The sequence below is a fragment of the Hyla sarda genome, chromosome 10 (assembly GCF_029499605.1).
Source record: "Hyla sarda isolate aHylSar1 chromosome 10, aHylSar1.hap1, whole genome shotgun sequence".
Classification (NCBI taxonomy): Eukaryota; Metazoa; Chordata; class Amphibia; order Anura; family Hylidae; genus Hyla; species Hyla sarda.
In genome coordinates this window covers 90,676,570-90,691,259 of record NC_079198.1, presented here as the reverse complement: position 1 = coordinate 90,691,259, position 14,690 = coordinate 90,676,570, and the positions used below count along the sequence as shown (strand labels likewise).

The 14,690-nt window shown below is 38.9% G+C and overlaps 1 long non-coding RNA gene across 2 annotated transcripts; it reads left to right on the top strand.

Moving 5' to 3' along the window:
- The first annotated feature begins 3,982 nt into the window (after positions 1 to 3,982).
- LOC130294242 (uncharacterized) lies at positions 3,983 to 14,395 on the top strand. Of its 2 annotated transcripts, none has more exons than XR_008848448.1 (5): positions 3,983 to 4,121; positions 4,735 to 4,830; positions 4,911 to 5,007; positions 6,158 to 6,201; positions 14,014 to 14,395. It is a non-coding gene; the product is annotated as an uncharacterized LOC130294242 (long non-coding RNA). The 2 variants fall into 2 exon arrangements; XR_008848449.1 differs by having other exon boundaries at positions 6,158 to 6,224.
- The last annotated feature ends 295 nt before the right edge of the window (positions 14,396 to 14,690 follow it).

Here is a 14,690-nt window from a genome sequence, read left to right as displayed (position 1 = left end):
GGACTGGGGATGGGACGTAACGCTACATCCCCTCAATTCATATCTATGGGAGTGGGCATAGAGGCCATCACGCCCCCTCCCATAGACATAAATGGAGGGGGTGTGGCACTTGCAGAGCAAGCTCCCGGTTGTGTAGTTCTGTGTGTCTGCTCATAGTGGTGGCTTTCCCCCTATATAAATCTGCTGCTATCAGTTAACACACAGAGGTTCTAGGCCGCAGCTGGGAGCTCGCTCTACAGTACCTCTGTGACGACCATCGGGGCATCCGTGAAATACACTGTGCATGCGCCCCATGTGACCCTGCCCTTACAGAGGATTCAAGGATTGCAAACATAAATAGGCCCACACAATTGAAGTGGTAAGTAATCATATACATCAAATAAAAAGAAGCTGTCCATAATGTCAGAAGCCCAATGTCTATGCACTAACACCCAGTGAGTGGCAATAGCATTGTTCTGGCTAGACCAACCCTCAGCACTCCATACATTCCACTGTACATGTGGTGTGTGTTTTCGATATAATCACAAAATGATTATTAAAGATTGAAATAAGCAGAATAGCAGATGGGTCAGATCCAATATTTCTCTATTCACCACCCTGAAAAATACCAAATTATTCTAGTAGCATCAGTTATGGCCACCACATTTTATTTAGCAGACATTTTTGAACATATAAGTAAAAGCGATAATTTATCTTATGAATCAATGTGCTTCTGAGAACATTTTCAACATTAATCGAGGCATTGTAACAATTAAATGTAATCTTTACTCACAAAGGGTCATTACTCACAATGAGAGTAGGCAACTCCAGGGCACAACATATCTCAGTCATCAAGAGTCACATATTTAAAAGTTTTCTCCTTATGTTCAAATCTATATCGGAACTTTTGGCTATATAGGACCAGCTGGTCAGTATGATTGTCACATGCCAGAACTAAAAATGTTTTTTTTTAATTGCAACTTTTATTTGTTTCCTACAGCAAATGTGAAGCGTCAGTCTTGCCCGAGCTGTTATATTTTTCCCAGGCATATTTACAATGTCTCTTTATGTAAATTGAGCTCTGTTCGAATTTGCAAGTTCACATTTTCCCAGCATGGCTTTTTCATTCCATTTCAGCAAAACATTCCACTCTCCAGAGCTCCTGGAAATTGTTTTCTGGGCAGTTAATTTCTCTCACTTGTTGGCCCATCAGGATAACCTTTTAAACATAATGGTGATAAGAAGCGATCTTTGAATTCAGGTTGACTGTAAAAAAAATACAGCTTCATTTAGATGATAAAAAAAATGTACAAATTGTCTTTCCGCTCCCTTCTCTAGTCAGAAAGTGCTTTTACATCCAACAGCTATTTTCTGTTTTGGAAAAAAAATATATATTTATTGACATGAACATGTAATAGGGTTTTGTATGTTCACTGGACTGTAAACAGCACTTAACGAGGAATACTCATTTATATTCTGCCATCCAAAAATATTTTGCCAGTATAACAAAAAATATATGTAAGCGGGTTAAAATGAATGAAAAGCTTTTGTAGGTAACAGTAAAGACTACCTTTCAATTATGGGCAGACAGATGACTGATTGTTGCTGCAGTATGACAAATGTCTGAATGGCTCATGCTTAATGTAAAGATCCACAAATCTATAATATGCATTGCAATAATTTGCACTACACACCAATAAATTATTTGACTAAAGACTCTAATTAACCCGTAAAGAAAAAATAGATGGAAAAATACGTCCTAGTGTCCTGGTAATTAACGCACCAGGACGTACATTTATGTCCTGTAATGAAGTGAACACAGGAGTTGCGTTTAATACATGCATGGCAGGTATTGGCTGCTATCAGCAGTCAGGGACCCACCGGTTATGGGGACAACAGCGATGGACCTGATGTCCGCGATTAACCATTCAGATGCTGTAATCAATATTAATCACAACATCTGCAGTAATGCGAGGATTCTGATGGCTGATCTGATCACCTGCGGCGTAGACGAAGATCCCCTCACCAGCCTCAAGCCGCTCTCACTGGGTATTCTTGTCTCATCTGCCTTCTAATAGACCAGAGAAATATATCACAATAATACTGATCAGTACTATGCACATGCATAGCACAGAACAGTATTAGCAATCTAATGACTGTTATAAATAGTCCCCTATGGGGACATAAAAAAAGGATAATAAATGGTTAAAAAAAAGTTTTAAAAAATGTGAATAAGCCCCTCTCCCAACAAAACATAAAATAGTCACTTTTTCCTATCTTACCCCGAAAAGTGTAAAAAAATTGTTAATAAACATATTTGGCATCAACGGGTGCGTAAGTGTCCGAACTATCAAAATGTAATGTTAAAGGAGTTCTATAGTGAAAAATAACTTATCTCCAATCCAAAGGAGAGGGGATTAGTTATAGATCGCTGGGGGGCCGAGCGCTGGAACCCCCTGTGATCTCCTGAACGTGGCCCCGGCAGTCTGCTGGAAGGGGGCCCGCCCACACGCCTCCTCCATGTATCCCATAGAGATACATGGAGGGGGGTGTCGGCCTCGGTTTCCTGCGGGAGTCGGAATGGCTTTCGGCAGACTGCCGGAGCCCCGGTCAGGAGATCGCGGGGGAACCCAGTACTCAGACCTCCTATAGGTTTGGTGACATCACATTTCAAGAAAAAATGAATAAAAATGCAGTTTTCAAATGTCTTGGAGTTTCTATGTAAACTGTAGTACAGGTAAATATTGGATCAATCTTGTGGAGAAACGTAACATTTTATTTCTACAATTTATTCATTGTTGAAAATAAATTTTAACTTTTTAACTGAATTAATCTGCATATTTAAACTAGACTTTCTCATTTAAAAACATAGTAAAACAGCATGATATCCACTCCCACCTGCAGAAAAGTAATGTGACCCCTTGGGTTACAGTCATATTTATCTCCTGCCTACATCTTCCTCAGGTTTCTATAAACCCTCTTTGAATCTGATCCGGGAGTATTTGCATGCAGCCGCAGTATGTGTTTGTATGTCAGGATGGCGGTTATAAAAGAGATATACATCAATCTTATCCAAACTACTAGCATGCTGCTTTAATATGTATTATTAAATTGTCTTTCAAGAAAATAATGAAAAGACATATCCATCAGTTAAGGGATTAAAGGTGCATTACTGAACTTTATGCCAGTTAAAGGGGTATTCCAGTGGAATATATATATATATATATATATATATATATATATATATATATATACTGGTGCCAGAAAGTTAAAAAGATTTGTAAATTACTTCTATTAAAAAAAATTGTAATCCTTCTAGTACTTATCAGCTGCTGTTCACTACAGGGAACGTTCGTTACTTTTTGAATTTCTTTCCAGTCTGACCACAGTGCTCTCTGCTGACACATCTGTCCATGTCAGAAACTGTCCAAAGCAGGATAGGTTTGCTATGGAAAAATGCTGGTACTCTGTACAGTTCCTGATATGGACAGAGGTGTCAGCAGAGAGCACTGTGGTCAGACAGAAAATAAATTCAAAAAGAAAATAATTTCCTGTGGAGCATACAGCAGCTGATAAGTATTAGAAGGATTAAGATTTTTATATAGAAGTAATTTACAAATCATTCTGGCACCATTTTATTTAAAATAAATTGTTTTCCACCGGAGTACCCCTTTAACTCTTGCACTACTCTGAAGAATTGCGTTTTTATTTTAAAAAATGTTATTATGTTATGTTAAGAGGTTATCAATGAAAAACAGATGAATACAGGACAATTGAGAACATTAACAAGGAGATACAACTATGAGAGGCATCATGCATGAAGTACAGAAAACCAAAGCCTTTGTGAGAAAGGGACAGATCATTTAGGGGGAGATTTATCAAAACCTGTGCAGAGGAAAAGTTGCCCAGTTGCCCATAGGAACCAATCATATTGCTTCTTTCCTTTTGCAGAGGCCTTGTTAAAAATGAAAGAAGCGATCTGATTGGTTGCTATGGGCAACTGGGCAACTTTCCCTTTGCACAGGTTTTCATAAATCTCCCACTCAGTGTTTATCCACTTCATGAATGGAAGACCAAGATTGGAGGATTAATTCCCCACCCACTATTATTGAGCAAACAACAGTAACCACCAAGCTATTAAGGTACAAGTACAAGTATCACAACTAGAGATGAGCGAATTTACAGTAAATTCGATTTGTCACGAACTTTTCAGCTCGGCAGTTGATGACTTATCCTGCATAAATTAGTTCAGCCTTCAGGTGCTCCGGTGGGCTGGAAGAGGTGGATACAGTCCTAGGAAAGCTGAACTAATTTATGCAGGATAAGTCATCAACTGCCGAGCCGAGAAGTTCGTGACGAATCGAATTTACTGTAAATTCGCTCATCTCTAATCACAACTCCCGGAAATTCCAGAAAAGTAATAGGGCAGAGACAGAAACATAAGGGAAGACTAACAACACATACTGGGGAAGTGGGGGGTCTTTGGGGTGAATAACCCTAAATATATAAGAATAAAATAAAAGAAGGAGTCTAGTGGGAATCTTCTAAATATTTTATCTACGGTTGCCAAGTGGCATCAAAACTTTTATAAGAATTCTTCAGGATACTAGTTAAAGAGGAGGGGAAAAGGGTTTACAACTTTACCTATTGCACATCATTCAATTACTGGCCGCAGCAATGTCCCACCACAATCATGCAATGTCCCAATCACAATCATGCACCACATTGAATGTCCCTGTTGTATTCTGTCCACAGCTTCTCCTATCCACCATTGCTGAGGGAGTTTCAGCCAATGAAGTCTGTTTGAAGTTCCTACACTAATGTTGTGCCTAGAAAGTACAACATAATCGGGTAAGTGGCTTACATTTTACCAATCCCCCCATTCTGCTAGTATCTAGTAATGCCCTATGATGCACTCTACTCTATTTTAGAACTTGGTGAAGAAGATGGAAGAAGACTGTACCTCTAGTGTCACTTTTAGACATCTACTCTGCATGTCAATGTCTGACTTATCAAACAGCCATAAAAGTAAGATACACCCCTCTGCAGACCATGTGTTTTGGGGGTTCTTGACATTGCAGGGTATAGGTTGACTAGAGAGGTGACTATTTGATGTACTCAGGAGAGGGAGTACTAGTTCTTATGTGGTGACCCAATGGGGTATATGCCTGGACCTGGCCTGGACCTGTAGTACTCCTAAGATTTCAATAGTACTGCAAGTGGTGTGGCAGTCCCATGTAACCCTCCCAAGGTGCACACATCTTTTCTCAATGGAGGGCTCCACATGTTGGTACAATAGCAGGGCACATCCCAATGTAATGTGGGCTGGTTATTGTGGTCAGGATGACCTAAATGTTGGTTGTAGGTGCAGAATCAGATACCAGACACAGTAAAGTGAGAAAAAGGGGCCATGCAACTATAAAAAAAATAAAATTAAAAAAAAGCTGTTAAACAGCATTAACAGTTTGTTTCCCAACTCTCAGGCTGTAAGCTCTGCAAGGGTTTTCTAGTGTGTGCAGAGTAGAGGTGCTTGTTGCAACGTATCACTGACTAAATAAACTTGGACTAAACATTCGGGTCTGTATCAGGACATGAATTGGTCCCTATATAGAGTGTTGCCTGATTTGTTCCTTGAAACTGAAGATATGACTATGACCTATGGGTACTCTCTAGCACAAATATAGACTCATAGAATAATACATATAAATTAAAAATAAAAATTCTGATGTGGAAAAAAACAAAACACAAGTGTTCATCTGTCACCCACAACTTTAACCAGTTGTGGGTCATTACACTTACTAAAGAGACCCATCAGGTATATGGAGACTTACAGGTAATGCTTTATGGTGAAAAAGAAGGCAAAAATGTATTTCTAGTGCCATATTTACAGTAGGTAGCTACCCTGTAAGTCAATGAACAATGTATTAGACACACTTTAACACATGACTCTCCAGATTCTCCACTGTAGACAGCTGTTTCAGGGTTCTTGCCCATCACTTATGAAGAGAAGGTGCTAGTTGTCTGGAGTGATGCCTTTCATGCAGCTTATTTAGCACACTTTTTTCAATGGAGCAGAATTGCAGAAAACCTATTTTACAGATGTCATTAGGAGACTATTACGTTTTCTAATTACCCATTTATAATTGATACTCTTTTTATCTGCTTTTAATGATGAAAGGCTAGAACATAAAGGCACTTAAACAAGTCACCTTGAAGTCAGAGGTAAAGTATTTGATTCTTTATAGGTGAGTGTACTTTGAATATATAGACTATGGCAATTAAATACCGATTTCTGTGGCCACAACTATAAATAAAATATTTCTCTTTCAGAGCTCATGAATATTACTGTATTATGGCTCTGTACAAGTGCCAGGTTGTACAGAGGCAAAATACGGAGCTTATTAAAGTCAATTGGGTCCTACTTTATGCCAGATGCCACATGCCGTGGTTTTCATACAGAGGCATGCAGACTTTTTTGTCAGACTTTGCATGAATGTGACAAAATGATTGTGCTATGTTCCATTGGATTGCATTATATGACATCTTTTGAAGTAGAAAAGGCTCTATAGTAAGGAGCCACAGTAGTTTAGTGCACCTCTATATAGGCTCCATGCATGCAACTCACAAATTGGTAAATAAAGACTTACATACTGGATTTTGTGATGATCTGATATTTTATTTCCCTTTACTCTTGTCATATGTTGCTGATGTAGACAATTTAGTATTATCACCATTATTCCTTTTTGTGGATTGACCAATTTTTTGGAAACGTAGCTGTACATAGTGCTACTAGTGATTTATGTTAGGATATTATACCGTGAATATAAAGGGAATTTGTCAACTTAAGAGCTGCAAACACTGCTGGATATCTGTTAGGATACCTGCTCAAGTGTATGATATGCCTACTTTCTGTAATTTGTTCTAATCAAGCTGTTACTAGAGACAGATTTCCCCTGACAACAGGCAATTGACAGGTCATTGCAGAGAAGTGAGACACCAAGTGGCCAAAACCTTTGAGCCTTTTTTCTTTGGTAAGGAGTCCTTTTTGGTCAGTATAGTAATTTACAAAAATATATGTTAGGAATCATATTGGCTATGAAATGGAGGGAAGGTGTTTGAAACAACAGTGATCATTTAACTCCTAACCCTATCAAGGTGTTGTGACATGACCCCAAAAAAAGCAGTGGAAGCAATGTAACCAAGAAATGTTGATGAACTGAAACACATTTGTATGGAGACATTGGTCAGAATTTTCAGCCGCAGGAGCTGACTACTGTTAAAATATTGAAAGGCTGACTAAATTTTTCCCTTCACTGTGAAGGTTTACTTGTTATGCTGAAAACAAAAGACATGGATGGTATAATTGCTTGTGCGCTATTGGTTTAGTTAGATTGTGTTTGTCTATGGTTGTAACTCAAATTACACTGAGAGCCCATTTTATTGGTCATCAAAACTGAAATCCAGGTAATTGAAATGATTCACTTAAAATTTCTTTAAATATAATAGTAGATTACTCAAAAAAGAAGATGCCTTGTAATTGTCATAATGCACAGAAATGTAATGAATATTTTGTGAATGGCTGGTGACATAATATCGCCATAATCCCCCATGGAAACATCATCTGCAGAATTGGATTTTCTAATTATATATCTTAAGCATTACCAGATGTCTTCCCCAAATATGTTGGTGTCATGTTTAAATGAAAGTACCTGTCCCTCGATACCACTTTTCAGGTTTTTATTAAACTCAGTGTCACAATTCTTGTATTTGTCAAATTTGTATAACAATTCTCATGAAGATTATGGGCTAGTTATTAGCACATTATAACTTGAACAATATATTTCAGGTAAGGCTTATGCACACTGAATTGACTGAATTATGGCTCTATTTTGTGCAGAGAAGTAATAGGGCTAGTTCCCGTATCAGGCCATTTTCAAAGCACAGTCTAGAGCTACGTTTGTATATGCAGGTGGAAAAAAAAATGCAAGTGAAAAAATTTCCTGTTAGGATGGCTATGGAAAGCTAGGTGACATATTTATGACATATTTAAATGTCCTTTAGATCCATGTTCCACCTTCTTGCATCCATTTGGAGATCCCTTGCTCCTCCATTCTGCTTGCAACTGCCGGAGGTGGTCAAAAGCCAAGAATATCCATACTCTTTGTGTAACTCCCTTTGACTTTATTGATAGTTACATTAACATCGTAGCACAGTGAGCTTTGATTTTTAATTTTTATTTATTTTATTTTTTATTTTTTTTCAAAGTCAAAGTTTATTCAAGAATTCTGTTTCAACGTTTACATATAACAACAGGAATTCAAAATAAAATAAAAGAGTCAGACTCACAGGTTAAGTCAGCAGTAATACTTAGCTTTCTTTCTTAACTACAGGAGTTACAGAACTAGTGTACCTACTGCTGCTATACTGTTTATTCAACTCCCATTACAGTCAGTAGGAGTTATGTAAGTTGCATAAAGCAGCCTGCCCAGCTGTTTTGATTGCCAAAACTCCTCAAGCAGGCACAAGTAGATCATAAGTAGTCAGGGAGACCTCATTTTTAAGTAACATGTAAATTCCCAGAGGTGGGATGTGCATCTAGGGGATATTAAAGGGGTACTTCGGTGGTAAACTTTTTTTTTTTTTTTTTTTATGAACTGGTGCCAGAAATTTAAACAGATTTGTAAATTACTTCTATTAAAAAATATTTGTCCTTCCAATACTTATTAGCAGCTGTATGCTACAGAGGAAATTATTTTCTTTTTTAATTTCTTTTTTGTCTTGTCCACAGTGCTATCTGCCGTGTCAGGAACTGTCCAGAGCAGCATATGTTTGCTATGGGGATTTTCCCCTGCTCTGGACAGTTCATGATAAGGGCATCAGGTGTCAGCAGAGAGCACTGTGGACAAGACAAAAAAAGAAATTCAAAAAGAAAAGAATTCCCTCTGTAGCATACAGCGGCTAATAAGTACTGGAAGGACAAATATTTTTTTTTTTAATAGAAGTAATTTACAAATCTGTTTAAATTTCTGGCATCAGTTCATTAAAAAAAAAAAAGTTTTCCGCCAGAGTACCCCTTTAATGGTATATCCTGTGGATGTGCCAAAAATATTCCAGATGGAAATAACCCTTTAAACTTGTATCTTTATTCGCAATAAACAAAAACATTGTTCGCCTACCTGTAATAATACAATGTAAGTAGACACAGAAGGCAAGTAATATTACTAGGAGGAAGCCTGCAAAAGAACGACATGTGGACATTGGAGAAGTGAAAAAGGACAAAGGTATTGAAAGAAACAGTGAGACAAGCTCTTGCCCACATTGCAAACCTGTAAAATTTGCCCACATACTGTAGCTAAAATACATTGAGAAAAATGGCAAACAAAATTAGGCCATTGAAGTCATAGCCACTGCCCCATATGAGAACCAGTCAGAATGCCTCTTTATAAGTGCCAATCCTAAATATTCCTCTAAAGAGTACCAGTAATTGCTCCCCCATGACAGAGATAGGCTTGTTGCCTTTCTTAGAGTGACAACCAGAGGGCACCTTTAACCCCTTAAGGAGCAAGCCAATTTTCACTGTAGGACCAGAGCGTTTTTTGCACAACACTGTCACTTTAAGCATTAATAACTCTGGGATGCTTTTATTTTTCATTCTGATTCTGGGATAGTTTTTTTCGTGATATATTCTACTTTATGTTAGTGGTAACATTTTGTCGATACTTGCATCATTTCTTGGTGAAAGATTCAAAATTTGATGAAAAAATTTAAATTAAGCATTTTTCTAAATTTGAAGCTCTCTGCTTGTAAGAAAAATAGACATTCCAAATAAATTATATATTGATTCGCATATACAATATGTCTACTTTATGTTGGCCTCATAAAGTTGACATGCTTTTACTTTTGGAAGACATCAGAGGGCTTCAAAGTTCAGGAGCAATTTTCCACAAAATTTTCTAAATCTGAATTTTTCAGGGACCAGTTCAGTTTTGAAGTGGATCTGAAGGGCCTTCTTATTAGAAATACCCCACAAATAACCCCATTATAAAAACTGCACCCATCAAAGTATTCAAAATGACATTCAGTAAGTGTGTTTACCCTTTAGGTGTTTCACAGGAATAGCAGCAAAGTGAAGGAGAAAATTCAAAATCTTTTTACAAGGGGTAATAGAAGAAAAAAAAATTTGTAACCCAATTTCTCTCGAGTAAGGAAATGTGTAGGACAAGTGTTCGGCGGGCACAGTAGAGGGCTCAGAAGGGAAGGAGCCACAATGGGATTTTGGAGAGTGAATTTTGATGAAAAGTTTTTTTTGGAGGCATGCCGCATTTAGGAAGCCCCTATGGTGCCAGAACAGTAGAAAATCCCCCACAAGGCATACCATTTTGGAAACTACACCCCTCAAGGCACGTAACAAGGGGTACAGTGAGCCTTAACACCCCACAGATGTTTGACGACTTTTCGTTAAAGTTGGATGTGTAAATGAAAAAAATAAATGATTTCACTAAAGTGTTTTTCCCCCCCAAATTTACCATTTTTACAAAGAGTAGTGGGAGACAATGCCCCAAAAATTTGTAATCCGATCTTTTCTGAGTATGGAAATACCCCGTGTTAGGACGTAAAATGCTCTTCGGGTGAACTACAATGCTCAGAAGAGAAGGAGTCACATTTGGCTTTTGGAACGCATATTTTGCTGTATTGGTTTTTGGGGGGCATGTCGCATTTAGGAAGCCTCTATGGTGCCAGAAACACCCCCACATGGCATACCATTTTGGAAACTGCACCCCTCAAGGAACGTAACAAGGGGTAAAGTGAGCCTTAACACCTAAAAGTTGTTTGACATCTTTTTGTTAAACTTGGATGAGAAAAAAAATTTCATAAAAATGAATTTTTTTCCCCAAATGTTACATTTTTACAAGGGGTAATAGGAGAAAATGACCCCCAAAATTTGTAACCCCATTTCTTCTGAGTATGGGAATACCCCATGCATGGACATCAAGTGCTCTGCTGGCACACTACAATTCTCTAAAGAGGAGGAGCGCCATTGAGCTTTTAGAGAGATAATTTGTTTGGAATGGAAGTCAGGGGCCATGTGCGTTTACAAAGCCCCCCCCCCCTCCCAGAACAGTGGAACCCCTCACATGTGACCCCATTTTGGAAACTACACACCTCACATAATTTAATAAGGGGTGAAGTGAGTATTTACACCCCACTGGCATATGACAGATCTTTGGAACAGTGGGCTGTGCAAATTATATTTTTCATTTTCACGGACCACTGTTCCAAAAATATGTCAGACACCTGTGGGGCTTAAATGCTCACTGTACCCCTTATTACATTACATGAGGTGTGTAGTTTCCAAAATGGGGTCACATGTGGGGGGGTCCATTGTTCTGGAACTATGGGGGCTTTGTAAACACACTTGGCCTTCATTTCCAGACAAATGTTCTCTCCCAAAGCCCAATGGCGCTCCTTCTCTTCTGAGCATTGTAGTTTGCCAGCAGAGCACTTTTACATCCACATATGGGGTATGTTCTTACGCAGAAGAAATGGGGTTACAATTTTTTCCTATTTTCCCTTGCGAAAATTAAAAATTTAGGGTCACACCAGCATTTTAGTGAAAAACAATTTTTTTTCATTTTCCCATCCAACTTTAATGAAGATTCTTAAAACACCTGTGGGGTGTTAAGGATCACTATACCCCTTATTACATTCCGTTAGGGGTGTAGTTTCCAAAATGGGGTCACATGCGGGTATTTATTTTTTTGCGTTTATGTCAGTACCACTGTAAAACCATCCACCCATGTGCAAATCACCAATTTAGGCCTCAAATGTACATAGTGCGCTCTCACTCCTGAGCCTTGTTGTGTGTCCGCAGAGCATTTTACGCCCACATATGGGGTATTTCCATACTCAGGAGAAGTTGCGTTACAAATTTTGGGGGTCTTTTTCTCCTTTTACCGCTTGTGAAAATAAAAAGTATGTGGCAACACCAGCATGTTAATGTAAAAATTTACATTTTTTTACACCAACAGGCTGGTGTAGCCCACAACTTTTCCTTTTCATAAGAGGTAAAAGGAGAAAAAATAAAAATTTGTAGTGCAATTTATCCCGAGTACAGTAATTCCCCATATGTGGCCCTAAACTGTTTCCTTGAAATACGACAGGGCTCCGAAGTGAGAGAGTGCCATGCGCATGTGAGGACAAAACTAGGGATTGCATAGGGGTGGACATTGGGGTATTCTATGCCAGTGATTCCCAAACAGGGTGCCTCCAGCTGTTGCTAAACTCCCAGCATGCCTGGACAGTCAGTGGCTGTCCAGAAATGCTGGAAGTTGTTGTTTTGCAACAGCTGGAGGCTCCATTTTGGAAACACTGCCGTACGATAAGTTTTTCATTTTTATTGGGGGGGGGGGGAGTTGTAGTTTTGCAACATCTGGAGGGTGGTCAAAGACTGTAGCCCTCCAGATGTTGCTAGGCAACTCACTGGCTTCCATAGGATCCAGGGAGCCGCATCGCCGTCCTCTTCTGCTGCCAATCGTTGTCCGCTGCTGCCACCGATCGTCGCCCACTGCCGACGCTGATGGGTAAGTGGACCTTCGGCGCCATTCTCCATCGGTTCCCCGTTCCCGTTCTGCCCAACCTACTGTGGATGGGCAGGACGGGGGACCCGAATGTTAACCCCCCCCCCCCGCCCCTGATCTGCTATTGGTCGATCGCTTCTGATCGACAAATAACAGGGATAGGAAGGGTGGCACCATTGCCACCTCACTCCTATCCCTTCAGGGGGATCGTGGGTGTCTTGGACAACCCTGATCCCCATTATTTTCCAGGTCACCGGGTCACCGGAGACCCGCATGACCCGGAATTCACCGGTGATTTGTGGCGATCGCCAACATGGGGGGGTCTCAGGACCCCCCTTGGCATTTGCACGGGATGCCTGCTGATAGATTATCAGCAGTCATCTTGGTCTGGTCCCCGCCCGGCACGTGGCGGGGACTGAAATTTCCACGGACGTATGCGTACATCCTTAGTCCTTAAGTACCAGGGAGCCAGGACATACGCATACGTCCGTGGTCCTTAAAGGGTTAACAGTGCCAGCTGCTGTGCCCCATAACTCATATATACAGGCACAACATGAGCAGTGGTAGGAAGAAATCTTACTGTGTTTTAGCAGTAGAATACAGGATGTAAAGTGTTTGACAGCCACATCTGACAGCCGCATACTTCTGTATGATTGCCACTAGCACTGTTTGAGTAAATCTGTCAATCATGTTTCTAGTCTGCAAAGAAATGTTTTTTTTTTTTTTTTTTATCTGGCATTTATTATTATTTTTAGGTCCTAAAGAAAATCCTAAGAGAAATATGTCACAAAAAAACCTACTGCTGCAATTCGGGAAACAGAGCAACACCATTGACCTGAAAATATTTAATAAAACACAAGAAATATGTCTCCAAATTATAGATATATACCGTAGCTGTACTTAGCTATCATGGTCAGTCCCACAAATGAAGCCACAGCCCTTGCAAGTCTGAGCACCACTTTATTTTTATAGATGGTGGGGGCTGCAGTGGTTCCATCCATGGATCAGATACTCATACCTGTATGCTATTGTGTAACAAAATTATGATGAGTTTGCATGACAAACCCTTCTGGTAAACAACACAGTACCATTTATATTATATAGACCTCAAATCATCCAACACTACTTCATCGGGCACTCAGGGACCCTTTGATGGGAGATTCTTCTGTTTTTCCACAACTGGAAAACAAAAGGTTGGAGAACACTACTCTGCATAGTAGACGATAATCCAGACCCTAAAAATTGCATATTCCAAGGACATTTTTTTTTGTTATTTCCAGATAATTTAGCATTTGCTCTGTTTCTTAACAATCTGTAAAATAATATATACATATATATATATATATGTTTATTTTAGTTTTTTTCTTTATTTATGTAACATTGTATGTGTTTATCTGAAAGCAGATGAGAGCTGCACGTCTATATTACATACATTTTTTTTTTTCATTTATCCAAGGCCTCAAGTTAATCCTCTCCAGCACTTCTGTGTCTCAGCAGCCTTCATACATCACGGTGACAGTATCTTAAAACTATAAGTGCACAGTTTATAGAGGTATAACAGTGTAACGATAGCTGTGATAACATTGGGTCCTGTACTAGAATCTTTTATAAGGTAGCATTTTTAAATTTGTAAGAAAAACATTTTATTTATTTTTTGTCTCAAACGAGGATACAAATCCATACCGTCAATACTGGAGATGCACATAACAAGACCTCACTAAGCCTTATTAAGTGCGAGCAAATGTCAACATGTCCTGTAAAATCTAAGTAAGTGCAAGCATGTCTTGCTTTCTGTAGCAAAGATTGACTTTTACAAACCGGAATTTACAAATAGTTTATTAGCCTTTCAGTGGGACCATATTAGCTTTAGCCTTACATAATAATAATAATAATAATAATAATAATAATAATAATAATAATAATACATAACATAGTTATTAGCATCTGTCTAAGAAAAAAAACACAGTTCCATGCCAGTTCATATCATGGTCCCCTTTGTTAAAAATAAATAAATAAGCTACATCCTGGCCACCATTTATGGCTCACTGGCATCAGATATGCATACAGTAAGATATTAATTAAAAAAAAAATTCTTCTGATCCATTACCTGACTTGCAACCCCATATAACAAAT